The sequence below is a fragment of the Pygoscelis adeliae genome, unplaced genomic scaffold (genome assembly GCF_000699105.1).
Source record: "Pygoscelis adeliae isolate BGI_AS28 unplaced genomic scaffold, ASM69910v1 Scaffold150, whole genome shotgun sequence".
Lineage (NCBI taxonomy): Eukaryota > Metazoa > Chordata > Aves > Sphenisciformes > Spheniscidae > Pygoscelis > Pygoscelis adeliae.
In genome coordinates, this window is record NW_008823872.1 from 613,611 (window position 1) to 618,130 (window position 4,520).

General features: G+C 48.3%; 1 long non-coding RNA gene across 2 annotated transcripts in view; it reads right to left on the bottom strand.

Moving 5' to 3' along the window:
* Window positions 1-338: 338 nt before the first annotated feature.
* Window positions 339-4,520, bottom strand: part of LOC103925553 — a 4,635-nt gene continuing 453 nt past the window's right edge. Inside the window, exons 1-2 of one of the 2 annotated variants that reach the window (XR_664036.1) lie at window positions 3,887-4,514; window positions 339-3,613 (exon numbers count right to left, since the gene is read on the bottom strand). This is a non-coding gene — a long non-coding RNA (uncharacterized LOC103925553). Of the gene's footprint in view, window positions 3,614-3,886; window positions 4,515-4,520 lie in introns of those variants that run through there. The other variant, XR_664037.1, reaches the window with a different exon arrangement.

A 4,520-nucleotide genomic window follows, 5' to 3' on the forward strand; every position in this document is an offset into this window, starting at 1 on the left:
ATGCCTGCTGGAGTCCAAGCCCACTGAAAGAAGCATTACCTGTACCAAGCAAACCTGTGATCACATCAAGAGACAGGAGCGGTTCCAGGTGCCACAGCTACAACTGCTACATGGCGGCTCAGTTCAGAATGAGCACTGACTCATGTTTCATTCCTTGTGATGTTTTTAACTACTTTCAAAACATCCAGGTTTGGGATCTGAAGAAGTCAATGCAACGATGATGCAGAGGGAAAAGAGCGGCTGGTCCCAAGGGATGCCCCTTTCCACTCTTGCAAGTCAGAGCTGCGGCGTTTTAAGCTTCTTAAACTCCCAATTTAAAACACAAAGCACAGAGAATAAACTGATTAAAACAAGTTTTATTTAACAAATTATATTAAGAATACAGACTAAGTTATCACACAATGAAACTTCCCTTTGTAAAATACAGGAGGGTCATCTAAAATAAATATAAAACATAGTAACATTCATAAGATTAATGCACAGTAAATTCACTTTCAATAACCCAACAAAATGCATAGCATCTTAGAAAACACTTTGCAACTGCATAAAAGGTTTCTCTCTTCCATTTGCACGCTGACATTTAAAACTGTTGCTGTTAGGAAACAATTTCACAATAAACGACCAGAATATCCAAACTGTTTGGTTTCCCTGTGTTGAATAAATTGAGCAGCACCTTACTGAGCTTCTTCATGAGCAGAGGAGCACCCTCCCTACTGCAATGCTGTCAGAGTTTTATGGCTCAGGATAACTAACACCGACACTGCTCGGCTGCCCCGCTGCTGGGAAAGATTCCCGTCTGTTTGTCAAGGCTCGAAGGCTGAGGTAATTATTTGAATGCAGCGAGACACGCATGCCCTTCAGGAGGAGTGAGAACGGCTCGCTGGTGAGCTGCTCTGCCAGCACCCACGGGACGCGCCCGCTGCCACCCCGGCCAGGGAGCAGCAGTCACTGGCTGCTCCGGGGGCTGCTTTGGGAGAGCGGCTGGAGGGAAGACCTGGGGAGACAGACCCCGTGTCGCCCGAGGGCAGTGGGGAGAGGAAGGCCAGCGTGGGACCGGCCAGCTCCAAAGGTGCTGCATCCCATTTTCCCTCCCCTAAGAGATTTTTAGGGCCCCACTGAAGAAGAGGTGCCCAGACCTGCGGACGCGTGCCCTCGCCACCAGCGTCCACCTGGCACGTGTCATGCCCACATCGGGATTTTCTCCAGGCTCTGCGGTGTGTGGGTTCAGTCTGAAGAGCTCAGGAAACCAGTGGGGGCAGGGGCAGGTGTGAAACCAAACAAGCCCAAAGCTACAGACTACCAACAACCTCTTACTATACAAGAGGCTCATGGGGGACCCTCTCCTACAAACACCACGGGCAAACTCAGTGAGTCAAAGGAAAAAAGTTTGACGAAGTTTATTCCTATGTAACTACAGCTACGAGATGCTCCCACAGGGAAGACACCTGCTACAACTGTCCACACTTGAATTTTATCACAAAGTTCACACTCTACATTACTTTCTGGACTAATTTCTTGCCTTTCCATTGTTAATACATTAGACAGCACAGCCTGGCTTGGATGGCCCACGAGTCATCTCAGCACGCTACCTGCTCTTTGCCGTGAGAAATCCAGGAGGCAGCGTGTCACTATTAATTCACATCAGAAGGTGTATTTTACAGTAAGCAAACCCCTCACTGCTGCTTTTCTGTCTCTGTTGCAGACATACGATAATTTGGCAAACTAATTTCTCCATCAGCCACAAGATTAAGCTACCTAGAGGCTAGTCTTGTTCTAGAAATAGAGGCAAGGTAGCCAAGCATATCTGGTAAAGCTCTGCAAATCCAATTCTGTTGCTTTCCATTGACTCATCCCCTCCTCTTATGCTCCAGAAGGCTTCTCCACAGCCAGACAACATCAACAGCAGGCTCCCTGAACATTTATTGCCTGGGCCAATGCTACCACAGTCGCCTTTTGGACAGGGAGGGAGTAAGATGCAGAGAGATGCTGGTACTGGCTATGGCACATGCCAACAGGGAGGACTTGCTGCAAGGATGCAAGGACCAGCCTTGCAATGAGTTGCTGTGAGTACAAAAGTTATGGAACAGCAAATAAAACCTACCTGTGGAAATGCTGACCTGATGCCCAAGATCTTGGGAATTCAGAGGTGCAATAAAAAAGCTTCCTATAATCAGTGGACGACACATACAGTCAACCACAGTGTGTCTCGCTGTGCTTCCAAGCGCTGGCTCTGAGCCCTCTCCCCTTTGGAAATGCCCAGTTTTCCAGCCTTCGGTTAGCAGGTCTGAGAGCTCAGCTGGCTCTCAGCAGCTGTAGCTCTTTGCTCAAAACACCTCTATTGCATTTGTACCACAAGAACTGCATTTGCACTATTCGTGCTTTCAGCACAGGGTATCCTTGCAGTGCCACAGTGCAGAAACACACCGTGAAGATCAAACTAATCTCTCAAGTTTCTTTGCAGATGCACCCCTGAAGCAGCTTTGCTAGCCAAGTGTAAGAGAGGGAAGAGTGAGAACCAACTATACAAATATATCCCGAAGATTTCTTAGAGGCTTGTCCCAGCTGCATGTCCTGTCAGCGTTTTGAGCTATCCAGTGTTTCCTGTAGGTTACTGAAGAGAAAGCTGAGCTCACTACCTCTAAGAAGGCTGAGCAATCATAACTGTTGCTATAAATATTAAAGCACCAATTTTATCTACTGATGCTCTCTAAGCTAAATCTCACAGGAAGGGACTCGAAGCTACGCGCCCATTTTTCTGAGACATACCCAGGGAGTGCCTCACTGAATGTGGGGCTCGGCAGCTATCCGAACCCTCTCCTCAAATGAGCACTTCAGCTGCTGCGCAGTCAGCCCTGCCCTCGGCACGGGAAGACGTGGATTGACAAGGAGGAGCTCCTGGCAGTCGTCTCCCCATCTCCTGGCGGCAGGAACTGCCCCTGGAGCTCTGCCCTGCACCAGCCTGCAGCCCTCACTCCTCCACCACCAGTAACAGGGAACGTCAGCTCTGCAGCTCCTTCATCCCAAAGCCATGAGGAACGCACCGCTGTGGACAGCCTCTACCTACCTGCAGTGTCCACTAAGCCACAGGAGAAGCTATAAACAGATGCCACAGAAAACCACAGAACAAATTACAGGCAGAAAATAGAAAGACAAAAGATGGATGAGATGGGCATAGTACTACAGCATGGAGTGGATTTGAACTTCAAGTGAACCTGAGCCGAATGACCAGGCTGCCATGGTATGTTCATTTGTCGATGTCGGCATCATCAATCTAGCCTTTGTGAAGCTTGGCAGTGAGGTCTGGCTTTGCTTTCCTGCAGGATAAATAAGAACTAAAAATGGTGCTGCAACCTCCAAATGAACGAGCACTTCCAGGGGGTCACCCAAACCTCCAGAGCTGGTGCAAATGGCATAGCTTTAATTCTTTTGCCCAAATATGACACACCTGCAACCAAATTGGCCTCTGCTTTCCAATTGCACAGCCTTGCTTTAGAGAGGCAGTTTTAGAAAACGATTTACCTGATTGGAAGACATTGAAGCAAAGACTTGGAATCACTCTGTCCCGAATGTTACGGTATTTTGTGCTCATCATCCCAGCAATACGGTATGGTGCCTTAAAACCAGAAATGAATCTTTGGACGAGAAATATTTTACATATGTACAAATAAAAAATACAAGCTGACAGTACAAAACCTACTGTTAGTCACCATTCTGTCCAACTAGAAAATGCAAGATCAATCAAAAGCAGTGCAAAGCAGGTCAGGGCATACGTATGACCCAGACTGAGAGCGACAATACTGTTATTTGTTACTATGGCAATTGCATTTCAATAGGGTTAGGTAATCAGTATTTTACAATATAAAAAGTTGTACGTTTTAACACTTACTTAAAAATTGCCATTTTGCTGCCATGATGTAGCTTTGTTCTACAGCAGAGACTTGAAAAAGCAGCACGGAGTCAGATGGGCACTTCTAAATAACTTATTACAGCAACAGACTTCTCCAAGACATGCATTTGACTCGGGAGCGAGCTAAGGTCAGTGATCGCAAGAAGGCTGAGGTCAGGGTTTAATGCATCCCACTCTCATCCTGCACTACGTCAGAGTTCAGTGCTTCCCCGTGAGTGCACAAGGGAACAGGCACACCTCTTTTGTTTTAGCAGCTAGCGGGGCAAATATTAGAAAACTCTCCAAAGTGATGGGCAGGTGACAGCATCCACGTTGTCAGCAGGGCCCCAGCTCTGCAGGCAGCTTGGCCAGGGGTCAGCGGGGCACAGCCGTGATTGGCCTGGGCCACTGCCAGCATCGAGCCCAGAAAGAAATACAGGACCTTTGTCACTCTAGGTCCTGACGGTCACACAGACACCCTGTGCAAAGTGGAGGTGCTTCACCTCGGGAACTGCAGTGCAGCTTGTGCTCTCTGTGCCCCTCCGCCTTGCCAGTGCCTGGGGAGAGAGCCCAAGGCAGGTCTGAGCAAGTGACCCCGGCCCCCCCAGCCTACAGCAAAAACAAGTGATCACAG